A 12,996-nucleotide genomic window follows, 5' to 3' on the forward strand; every position below is an offset into this window, starting at 1 on the left:
CCTTGCCTTGCCCTCGCCCACCCTGTCACCCCCTCTTGCCTGCCCGACCCTCCCGTCCTCTCCAGCCAAGCAGGGTAGCCGCCGCCGTTGCCAGCCCCAGAAGCACAAGGTGGCCGCTGCCGCCACCACGATGTCGTCAGGCCAGCTGGCCCTGTAGCCCCGCCCCTGAATGATCATGGCTTGCCCCCCCCTAGTTTTGATCCTGGCTACGCCCTTGGCAAGACCCACCACCATATTGTGTTGTCTACAGTGAATCCAGGTGAGCTGCGGAGTTGCCAGGTATAGGAGTTTGTGACTTAAAAGCCTATGATGAGGAAGCCTCTGGTATAATAACACAGTGGTACCTCGGTTTACAAACACAATTGGTTCCGGAAGTCTGTACTCCCCCCCCCCCAATAATCTTTATTTGAGTTACATATCCAATAACCAATATTTAAATTACATTTTACATACATTTTCTTCAACTTTGTTTATACATCAAGAAAGAAAGAAAAATCGCCAAAATCCGAAAAAGAGAAAAAAGAAGAAGAAAGAATACACACACACACACACACACACACACAGAGAGAGAGAGAGAGAGAAAGAGAGAGAGAGAACTCATATTGATACAAATATTAAAAATATGACTTCCACCCTACCTTCATTCGCCTTTTTTAGTCTTACTTTAAACTTGTGCAGTTTAACTTTCTTTATGCTTAAAGTCATAGACCCACTGTTATCGATGCCTTCACAATCATGCCAATTTTCTATTTTCATGCTTATGCCATTCCAACTCATATGTCCTGTAAATTTGTCTAATTGTCTTATTTTGTTATACATTGAATTTATTATTCTTCCTAAATAACCAATAAAGAAGTTTAAGCTTTAATTATGAGGTTGTTTTCATTCTGCTGGTTTATTTATGTTTCTACCATCCTGTCCATATATTTCACGAATTTTCCCCATTCTCTCTCATACATTTCGTTATCTTGCTGTCTTATTTTTGATGTTAGTCTAGCTATCCCCATGTATTCCACCATCTTCTTACGCCACCAGAAGTCTGTACTTAACCTGAAGCGTACTTAACCTGAAGCGAGCTTTCCCATTGAAAGTAATGGAAAGTGGATTAGTCCGTTCCAGACAGGTCCACAGAGTACTTAAACTGAAAATACTCAAACCGAGGCGTACTTAAACCGAGGTATGACTGTAATAATAATAATAATAATAATAATAATAATAATAATAATAATAATTTATTTATACTCTGGGGGGCTGCCAACAGAAAAATAAAATACAGTAATCTATTAAACATTAAAAGCCTCCCTAAACAGGGCTGCCTTCAGATGTCTTCTAAAAATCTAGTAGCTGTTTTTCTCTTTGACATCTGATGGGAGGGCGTTCCACAGGGCGGGCGCCACTACCGAGAAGGCCCTCTGCCTGGTTCCCTGCAACTTGGCTTCTCGCAATGGGGGAACCACCAGAAGGCCCTCGGTGCTGGACCTCAGTGTCCGGGCAGAACGATGGGGGTGGAGACACTCCTTCAGGTATACTGGACCGAGGCTTCAGGTATACTCGACTGAGGTACATGAAATATGTTCGTATCCAGTTTCAGTCATATTTTTGAGAGCCTCTCAGGTACCACAAAGGGCCCTGAGTATAGAAATAAAATGCTTATTATCATTAACAGTCTGCAAAGCCTTAGCCACCAGTATGGATGGCTCTGTCAGTGTTTCAGACTTTGCTTGAATGGTGAAAGTAGAATGGTTTAACTTTTGTTAAATGAAATCTGGAAGATCTCGTGCATTCATTCCACTTTGCAGTTCTAAAATATTTCCCTCAAATGCCTTATTTTTTTGGCATCATAACATATTTCTGCAGCTATTAAGGCAAAACATAATTAATTAAAATCGCTCAGTGATTGACAGTGCAATATGAAACGTGCTAAGAGGAAGGCACGCTTGGCAAAACCACACCGTGATCAACTCCCACCCGGAAAACAATGTCCCCACTGTGGAAGGACGTGTGGATCCAGAATTGGCCTCCACAGTCACTTATGGACTCATTGTTAAAACCTTGTTTATGGAAGACAATCATACTCAGCGATGATTGATCGAAGAAGAAGAAGAAGAAGAAGAAGAAGAAGAAGAAGAAGAAGAAGAAGAAGAAGAAGAAGAAGACTATATCTGTTAACAAGTGTAGTTTTGGCAATATATGTGATTGACCGTGGACCACTAAGGCTTAAATGGATTTCAGAAAAGCCTAAATAAAAATAATGAAGACCACCTAGATGATAGCCTTAGGGTAAAAGCCCATCTAGATTGAATTTTGAACTTATCAGGTGACAACTGAAGTGTAAACACTGGGTGACATCCAGCCATTGTGATTACCAAAAAGAGCGATGAGATTGAAAAAGACCAGAATCATACCGCTGCTGTTCTTAATTGATGCTTGAACTGATTTTCCACTGTCTGTTCTAATGCAAGATATATCGGGTGTTTGCCATACAGATGCCAAGGGAAGGAGCAACCCTACTCTGCACCAATAAGAACCATTTATTAGTTTAGTTTAAAACATTTCTGTACCTTTCTACTCAGGAACATTGTACCTGAGGGGGCTTACAATAAAACAATGCCTCTACAGCATTGCCAATCCTATGCCAGACAGATATCCCTGAAAAGAAATTTACAGGCGCTGATTGCAGCCCAAAAGTGTTCTCTTCAGTGGCTACCTGATCAACCTCTGAAGGAGGGAGCACCTGAAGAATACCTACTCAATATATTTGCTTGCTTTAAAATAAATAAATGGATTATAAATGGATTGTACAATTTTGTTTGCACACTCCCTGCTTCATAGACCTGAGCAATGTGGAATTAAATTTGAAGGCTTAATTGCCTCATTTCACTGCAGGGAACATCAGGGCTGAATAGGGCATTTAATGACTACCCTGCTCGATCATGTGCTGCACAAACGTAATAAGTTGTATCCACGATCCAGACTCCTAATTACAATGGAAATGTGTTAAAAGCCCAAGCTGCATCAATTAGAGCATTAGCTGCTACTATAACCTCAGTGTGCAGTGCAGCTCATTGTGGGCCTCTCACAATCTCTCAGGCTCACCAGAGATATATAATTACAACACATCCTTACCTTTTAAGCTTCCCGATGAGATATTTTCTGCTTGGAATGAGCGCCTGCCAACACGCCTCTTGAAATTTCCTGAGGAAGTCGTTAAAGGAGCGCGATGGAAATGGGGCCAATTTGTAAGGCAAAAGAAATCGTGTTCTTGCTTTCAGAAAATCCGGTGGCATCAAAGGAAATCTTAAGAGCCGGATCCCCCAAATGTTCTGCCAACACAATCCTCATAAGAGCAAGTAGGGTGGGGCACGTTCTAAATTAGAGGCATCTGTTCTGTTCCTACGTGCCTGGGTCAGTTGGGGGAGAGAAAGGGATCAGGCAAACAGGAAGAAAGCATTTATATAGAAAACAGAGCCATGGCATCTCATTTACAGATAAGAAACTAAGCAGCAGAGCAAGTCCAAGGCATTTTGCAGCCTGAGGGGAGAAGGTAGGATGATAAGATGCCCCTCTCCCCAACATATTTCATGTACAGAAACTAGCTGGACTGGCAATTCATCCTTACTTCAACACTGCCAAAGGGACAGCATCCTCTCCTGTATCCGAGAGGGAGCATATGGATATAAGAAGGCATCATTTTTCATACTGATCCATTTCAGCACATGCAGCGCTGTTTCCGTTCTGCTGCAGGTCAGCTTCCAAGAAATTTTTTTATGTTATTCATCTTGTTGTCCACCGTGGCAGAATTTTACGTAAGTAATTACATAATTAAGTACGGAATACAGTGGTACCTCGTGTTACAAGCACCTCAGGTTACAAACGCTTCAGGTTACAAACTCCGCTAACCTGGAAGAGTTACCTCGAGTTGAGAACTTTGCCCCAGGATGAGAACAGAAATCATGTGCCGGCGGCACAGCGGCAGCAGGAAGCCCCATTAGCGAAAGCATGCCTATAGTTAAGAACAGTTTCAGGTTAAGAATGGACCTCCGGAACAAATTAAGTTCGTAACTAGAGGTACCACTGTAATTACGTTGTTCCACAACATTGCTTTCAACGAAAAGCCCATTCATTTCAATGCAAAGAAAACACAATGCAAATGTGGGGAGAGGACTGGTCCACGGTGAATATTGACTGTGTTCACTGGACTGAATTCCATTGCAGACATGGGACAAATAAGCCAATGTTGGCAAATTTTGATCCCATTTCTGTTTCCAGAGGAACTCTCCCAAACCCATGGAGCGGCAAACTAGTTCTTAAACTAGTTTAAGTACAGAGGAGACTGTGTGTGGCACGTACAGCTCTGTCCTCAAAACTATGCCACTATTCCACAAATACAGCCAGCATCTATAATCCACCAAAGCCATTTATTACGTATAACAGCTGCCTCATTCTGTCTAAATCAACACAAATGCAAACACAACACGCTGGTTAATAACTGGTAGTGGATATATAATAAATTACAATGTCATTCAAAATATACTAATACTGTACGCAACTTCAAAATAATGTATATATCATACAGTACATCTCACAAAATATACAACTGACTGTAAGTTGTTGCATATATAGGAGTCAAATGAGGAGTCAAACAAGTCAATGAATGGCGAGGAACGCCAAGCCGTCTCTCAAAAGAAGACGTCCTATAAAAGTATCAAAGGAAGTCGTCTCTCAGAAATTTAAAAGGAAGTCTCATGAGGACAGTGTGTCCGGAATAGTTTACTGTTTCGGAATAAAGTCTTCATCAGTGAATAATTATCAATGAATTTTTGTTCATACTAGTGGGAATCTTGCTAGTGGATCAGTGCTATCCAGCTCACTATCCAGTGAGCACTGATCCAGCTCCCTATCACTGGATAGTGAGCTGGATAGCACTGATCCACTGAGACTTCCTTTTAAGGTCTCAGAAGGTTGTGGACTCTGCTTAAGAACCTCCAGTGAAGAAGAGGTTGGATGGCCATCTGTCATGGATGCTTTAGTTGAGATTCCTGCATTGCACAGATTGGATTGGATGACTCTTGGAGACCCTTCCAACTCCATGATTCTAGTGGTTAGAAGATGAGACTAGGACCCGGAGGACTAGGGTTGATATCCCTACTCAACCATGAAGCTCATTGTGTGACCTTGAGCCAATCACCATCCCTCAGCTTAATCTACCTCACATGGTAGTTGTGAGGATGAAAGGGGGAGGAAGCGTGTCACCTTGAACTCCGTGTAGGTGAGTTTAAACTTTTATTGGTGAAAATTAAACTCTTCAGCATAATTAAGTCTGTCATGATATTTTCACGTATTTTCATTTTAGGCAGGCTAAATCATTTCGATTACTGACACAGCACTCCCTGTCGAGAATCCCAGCAAAACAATTTCTGCATAGGTCTACACCACACATTTCATTAAAGTGTGCATCCAGGAACCCCCCCCCCAAAAAAAATTATTGAGTACATAATCATAAAAGGACATCATTTTTATTCATCAAACTAATGAAACAAAAACATCACTATTTTTTTAAAATTAACAACCAAACTTTACTTTAAAATTACAATCTTAAGTGAGTCACAAATTACTATCTTTTTTCTTTTTTGCTGCAGTGATAACCAAGAGTATGCAAAGATGCATTAAATTTTCATGATCTTTATTTTTAACCAGATAATGAGCTAACCCAAATTGACCAAAACTCATTATGGTTTCTACATCCTCCTGCTCTGAAATATGAGACTTCACTCACCAGGTGTTATAGACTTAAATTCCTCAAGCACATCATTGTAATTAACTGACGAAGCCAATTCTTGTTCAATGTACAAAATCAAGAGAGAGTTGGGAGGCTGCTGGGACGTTGAACTTCTTAGTTTGTTTTTTTACATGTCCTAGTTTTGAAAAGGCTCTTTCTCATTAATAGCCTGCAACAAATAAAACTGCAAAGCACTGAATAGATTTATAAAAGGCCTGGAAAATGGAAGACCAATCTGATTCCGTTAGCCCAGTAGTTTGGGACTACAACTCCAATCATCCCTAGCTAACAGGACCAGTGGTCAGGGATGATGGGAATTGTAGTCCCAAAACAGCTGGAGGACAAGGCTTGGCCACCACTGCTCAGCCAATCCAGCCACACTCTGGTGGTGTTCGTAAAGCTACTTTAAGAACAAACCCGTCATAACCCCAAAGCAATCTGGGGTTAAACTCATCCAAGGACACTTCAAACTTGTTGCCAATGATTCTCATATCATCCCTGCCGGTATCTAAGCTTAGCATTTTTTAAAAGATCTCCAGACAAAGAGAGGGAAATCATGCAAGGGGATTCCCCCCCCCCATTTTTCATTCAACGATGGAAGAATGGAGGCAGGGAAATGACAAGTCAGACAAATAAGGACAAGGAAGAGGCGAAGAGGCAAAAAGCTAACAAAACAGCCACAGCAAGTAGTCATGAAGCCAGAACAGGAGATTTTTCCTGCTGACAAAAAGCCCCATGCCAAACTGGGCTGATCTGGAGAGCTGAGGGACAGCTGGCTCCTCCTCCTCCTTGCTTGTGCAGCATGAAAGTACCCCTTGATCCCTACAAATCTCTCTCCATAAAAGGTGACGAGTGGAGCTTGAACGGAGGCAGATCCATGAGACTAATCCAGATTTGCACTTGTCCCGTGCCTAGAAACCACAGGCCCAAGATAGTTTCCCATTGGTTCTGTGCCTCCTAGGCACAGGTCTGAGCAGTTTTTCCCCTGCTTGCGCCCAGAAAACCCACTCTTTGGCACTAAATCAGAGCAAACATCGATGGTGATTCAGCAGCAAAGATAGGGCTTCCCTGGGGGGAAGCAGTGGGCCAAGGGCAAGTTTGGATGAGCCCAGAGACAGATGCAGGCAGAAGGAAAAGGCTGGAGTGAATCTGCAGCTTCTGCCTGTGTCTGACTCTGGAAGTAGCCTCCTTCCTTACTGGTAGCGCTGAAACCAACCACCCCACCACTGCTTCTGAGACAGATACAGGCAGAAGCTACAGATCCATTCCAGCCTTGAGTTTCTGCCTGCATCTCTCTCTGTCTGCTTCTCTTCTCCTCCTTTCTTCCCTTGCCTCTCCCGCACCACTGTGGGTCATGGCAGCTGAGACAACCAGGTTGCCATTCCGTACTCTCTCCTCTTTGCCACATTTCCCGTTTTTCGGTACCCGCCTATGAATTTATAGCTTGTTGCTCTGTTGCTCAGGTTGCAAAATATTTCACTCTCTCAGTGCATCCTACACAATGATGCTATTGTAGTCCAAGTTTATCCAATAACTTTCCCTTTCTTAAACCTTTTATTCTCCTGTTCACTTGGATACTTGTCTGTGCTATGGGAAGACACACAGGGGAGCAACCAGTTACATCAAGTCGATCATTCCAGAGGTGCTCAACTAGATATTTACTGAGACATAGCAAAAGGATATGAATAAGCACCATTGTTTTGGAAGTGGTACATGACAGGAAACATTTTCTTCAAAGGGACATTTGACCTATAATGAAGAATGAAGCAATTAGATTCAAATACTGTACAAATAGGAGTAAGAGTTAGACTGCAATGCTAGCCACACTTACTAGGAGTAAGTCTCAATGAAGAGAGTAAGATTCATTTCCAATTAGAAATGCACAGGATTATGCTCCAAGGCTGAAATATAGCACAGAGCCCTTGTTTGTAAGAATCAATAGGGCCCAGAGAACCTTTTCTACCTCAGTCTCTCTTCTAGAAAGAGAACTGGCTTCATAATTGCTCACTGGGTTATGCTAATATGGTATTTACAATGTGTGTCCCATTATTAACATTTTAAAGAGTTTGGAAATGCTGTTCTGACAAATTAAATTTGTGCTGGCATCCAATGATTTTTCTAAAGAATCATTAGATACGACTCACTGCACATTTTTAGAGGACTGGGGAAAATAAAAGGAAATTTGCGGGAGAAATTAAGACACAATACAGGCTCCTTTATTAAATCACATGGTACCTGGTTTAGGAACTTGCAACGCTAATTTGTCTAACATTTCTCTTTCGGCTGCCTAATCATTATAGAAACTTTTCAAAGGCTCTATTAGTAGACAGGAATGTCAGGTTCCTTTTTTAATTCCTCTAATTTTCTCTTATGAATTTATATTTACCCAGGGAAGAATTTGTAAAGGTTTTTTTAACCACTAATCACACGCTCCAATATTTGTGACATTTGACTGACATAATGCATTACAGTGGTACCTTGGGTTAAGAACTTAATTCATTCTGGAGGTCCGTTCTTAACCTGAAACTGTTCTTAACCTGAGGTACCACTTTAGCTAATGGTGTTGCCGCGCTGCCGCCGCCGCCGCCGCCGCCGCACAATTTCTGTTCTCATCCTGAAGGAAAATTCTTAACCTGAGGTACTATTTCTGGGTTAGTGGACTCTGTAACCTGAAGCGTCTTTAACCTGAAGCATCTGTAACCCGAGGTACCACTGTACTGAAATGCTCCAACTAATATAGGTGGTTGAAGTAGATCAGAGTGCAAGGAAAGGAGGCCTATGGTCCTCCAGATGTTGTTAGACTCCAACTCCCATCATCCCCAAGCTGCATGGTCAATGGGCAGGGATGAAGGGATGGAGGGAGAACATCTGGTTCTGCAAGCCTGCTTAATAAATGGTACTTTCCCCTTAGAAGGATAATGGGTATTGCTGTTATCTTATATTTCAGACACAGATTAAGAACTTGCTCACACAATGGCTTGAGCTACTTGGGTGAGAGCATTCTACTGCTGACCATTAAAGACCAGAATGACTTCCCATTCCAGTCCCATTCAACTCTAAGCATAGATTAACCCTTGTCTTCGCTCGCCTATCTCTTTCTGCTTCTCACAGTGCTGAAAATTATGGGGTTTGGCTTTCCGTAATAATTGTATACATAACTTTGACTTCGGATGGCAGCAGAACTATTGGGTACCGGTATATTTTATTTCAACAACAATCTGTGGAAGTACCAAGCATAATTTGGTCTAATCCTTTTTTTAAAAAAGGATGTTTGACTTAGTTCTAGTCCAAGGAGAGTTGGTGTCAAACCTTTGCATCATCTCTGTGCTTTGCCTCCACAAAAGGTCCAAATATGCAGGAAAACGCTCCAGCCAAGGTGATTTTCTAACCCCATCGAGATAATTGCATTTAGTTTTATGTCTTCACTCTTCTTCTGAGAAAGCACAGACCTTCTGACTCTAGAAATTGCAAATGACAAATTTTTAAAATGAAAGGGCATTAAAGGACAATTTCTCCTTTAAGAGAGCACATAAGCCCGTGAAGGTCCAAAGGTAATTGTGAAATGTAGTCCAAAGGAACATTCCTAATTACACTTGGCATTTCAGATTAGCTGACTCTTGCTAAACCAATGACATAATTTGTGGCAGTGGCTGTAAAATGTTGACTGTAAACAAAAGCGCATTATGCTTTTTTATCATTCTGACTCAATCAAGAAAAGAGAAAGGGGGGAGATTTGATATGACTCAGCATCAAAGTTATTTGGTATATCAAACAAATTATGCCCACAGATTGTTGTTGAAATAAAATATACCCAATAGTTTCGCTGCGGTGCAAAGTCAAAGTCATGTATACAATGATTATGGTAAGGACAAAAGTTCATCTAGTACAGCATCCCACTTCCCACAGGAGCTGACTTCAGAAAGTCCAAAAGCAGAGCCTGAAAGCAATGGTCCTTTTCTGGAAAGCTCCAGGTGTGGTCTGAATGCTCAAGTCACTGAGTATTCTCCAAATATTTGTTATCTGTATTTGTATGATAGATGTGTTCAGTTTGAGAATATCTGAAGCTAGAGAAATGCTACTGAGTGACAGAGAGGAGGTGGAACTGCTCAATACCTACTTTGCCTCTGTCTTCACCCAAAATTAAACCAATGCCCAACCTGGTGGTAAGAGAATAAATGATGCATGCAGGGCCGGTGCTAGGGTTTTTCGCGCCCTAGGTATGCTTTGCCTGGATCAGAGGAGATGGAGAGGAGAAATGATAGGCATTTTCAAAGATCCAAAGGCTGTCATATGGAAGATACAGCAAGCTTGTTTTCTCCTGTTCTGGAGGCTAGTACCTGAACCAATGGCTTCCAGTTACAAGAAAGGAGATTCCAAGGAAACATCAAGAAGAACTTCTGCCTGCTGTTGCGAGCGGGAGGGACAAGCGGCGAAGGGGGGGAGCAGTACGATTTCGGGCTGCTCCTTCCTCCCCCGCCCCTCAGCTGCTGTTGGAGGCAGAGGGGGGGGAGCAGTCCGATTTGGGGCTGCTCCTCCCTCTGCCGCCGCTGGGAGCCATGGCTCTGGCAGCAGAGGCATCCGTCCGCAGGGCCGTCTTAAGCACCTTTGGCGCCCTGGCGCCGTGGTGCGCCGGATCCCTCCGCCGTCCCATTTTCCAGCGCAACGGGTGGGTGGGCTCAGTGCGCAGCGCGGGCGCCGAGGGCGCTGCTGTGTGGCGGAGCAGCCGGCGGGCTGGCACGGCTGCGTGGCACCCCCCCCGGTGGGCCGGCGCTGTGTCGCCCTGCGCCACCCAGCCTGGCCGTAGAGCCGGCCCTGTCCCTCTGCTCGAGGGATCCCGCTGCCGTCCAATGTCTTCTCTCCATAAGATGCACAGACATTTTCCATTCGTTTTTAGGATGGAAAAAGTGTGTCTTATGGAGTGAAAAATACGGTACATTGTGTGTATAAAGCTTCGCTTGCTCGAGGTGATTCATTCCTCCCCCAGCAGCTCCTGTGTCAGAGGCCACTTTGTTCAGGAGAGGCCATGGGCTATGGTGGTTGGGGGGGGGCAGGAAAAATGCATTGCAAAAATGGCCTTCTGATAATAACACAACTTTTGGATACCGCCCATTATGCCAAGATGCCTTTTTCAGATTTCCTCCCAGCACAAAATAAAGCCACTGAAAATACATTTTTAAATGGAAGGTGTGTGTGTGTGTGTGTGTGTGTGTGTGTGTGTGTGTGTGTGTAGAAAGGAGCTTCTTAACACCTTCTTTATGTCACTATATATTAAATGCCCTCCCCCAAATGTTTTCATTCTGCCAGGTATACAACATGTTTTAAATCCTGCCAACCTGAGATCTGAGTTTGGGCAACTGGGTTAGCAAGACATATCCTTCAGGTGAGACAGACTCACTGGTGAGAGAAACATAAACAGATGTGGAATTTGGCACTTGAAACCGAAAGGCAGTTCGTAATTAAGTAATGTTGGCACAAAAACCATGGCTGAGGATGTTGCTTCTCATGAAAGAACAACTATTCTGTTCTGGTGCCACACCCAGTACAGGCCTTAATGAGCCCAAGCATCAGAAACATTCTTCTCAGGTATTTGTGGTTCCTAAAAAGAATTGTTATTTCTAATATTTATAGGAATAAAAACTCTTTACATGCCACATATCATATACATTAATTGCACCCTCGTATCTGAGCTCTTCAGAACCACCTAAAACCGAGGTTGAGCCACTCAAGATTTCCTGGGCCTTAGTCAAAGGCATTTCATAGAGCAGCAGTTGACTCATAAGCCCTAAAATGGTAGTAATATTCGTTAGGTCCACTGATTTAGAAATATTAATAGCACTTGAAATGTTCTCTCCTATTCCAAAGTCCATGATTGCAAATTACAGTGGTACCTCATGTTGCGTACGGGATCCATTCTGGAGCCCCGTATGCAACATGAGCAGTACGCAACATGAAGTGCTGCATCTGCGCATGTGCGCGGTATGATTTGGCGCTTCTGCGCATGCGTATGACGTTATTCATCGCATCTGCGCATGCGCAAACCTATTCCGGTACTTCTGGGTTCAGCGCATACATATCCCGTGTCGTACGCGACCCACAGCATTCGTAACAAGAGGTATGACTGTACTGTAACTTGTTCAGCAGAGTTGTCACATACCGTAACCAGCCTTTGATAACTTTGACCATCTTCCAGTCTCTAAGGCTATGTACATGTTGTTAGGTTGTTCTTTTTCTCAGTTCAGATCAAAGCTGGTTTGAGGGGAAATGCAGCATTTCATAAGAAATGACAGGATACATATGGGTGGGTTGTGGTTAATGTTACGTTCACATAGCTTCCCCAACCAGGGGTGGGAGTACACCGCGTGCAGAGTAAATGGAAATGTGTACACAGCTGAAGTCTGCAATCCTATACTTACTTACCTAGGAACAAGCCGCATTGAACTCAATACTTACTGCTGAATAAACATGTATGGGATTGAGGGATTTTCAATATGACTGGCAGCAAAGTATCCAGGATTTTAGCCCTACCTGGAGACACACAAAAATTGAACCTGGGACCTTGTGCATGCAAACCACGTGCTTTGTCACTGAGCTACAGCCTTCATGCCTAAGCAGCAGCATTGGGGAACAACAATGTCCATGAGCAGAGCCGTATTAAGCATATGCAGTGCCAGGGTACAAAGATCCACTTGGCACCCCCATCCCAGGTTCCCCAGAGTTGTCAACCTTTTTTTAGGGAGCTGACGCCACACTTCTCTCTGCTCAGGAAAAGAGAACAGGGATCACAAGGAGCCCAGCGCAACAAACCAGCCCGAGGCCTTGGTGTCTGCATCTGAGTGAAGCAGTGTGTGCTGGGCGGGCCTCTCCACGGCCCTACGCCAATCCCAGATGCACAGGAGGGCAGAGCCGGCCGCCGCCTCAGTACCTCGCTTGCCCCTGAACTTGCAGCGCAGAGCCACCTGCAGCAGAAGAGCCCACCACAGCGCTCCGACTGACAGGCGGGCTCTTCAACTCTTGGGCCCCAGACTCTCGGCCTGGCGCCCCTGAGAGCCTGGCGCCCGGGTGCCCCACACCCCTGTCGCCTATAGTTAAGATGGCCCTGTCTATGAGGGTAGGTACAGCTGTAGAGGAATAGAAAACAACCTTATGCCTTGCTGCAGTGTGAACAGTAGACAGGATCTGGGACAAAATAATAAATATCTTATTAAGATATTTTATAA

This window comes from Zootoca vivipara, chromosome 2 (assembly GCF_965207765.1).
Source record: "Zootoca vivipara chromosome 2, rZooViv2.hap1.1, whole genome shotgun sequence".
In the NCBI taxonomy this organism is placed as follows: Eukaryota; Metazoa; Chordata; class Lepidosauria; order Squamata; family Lacertidae; genus Zootoca; species Zootoca vivipara.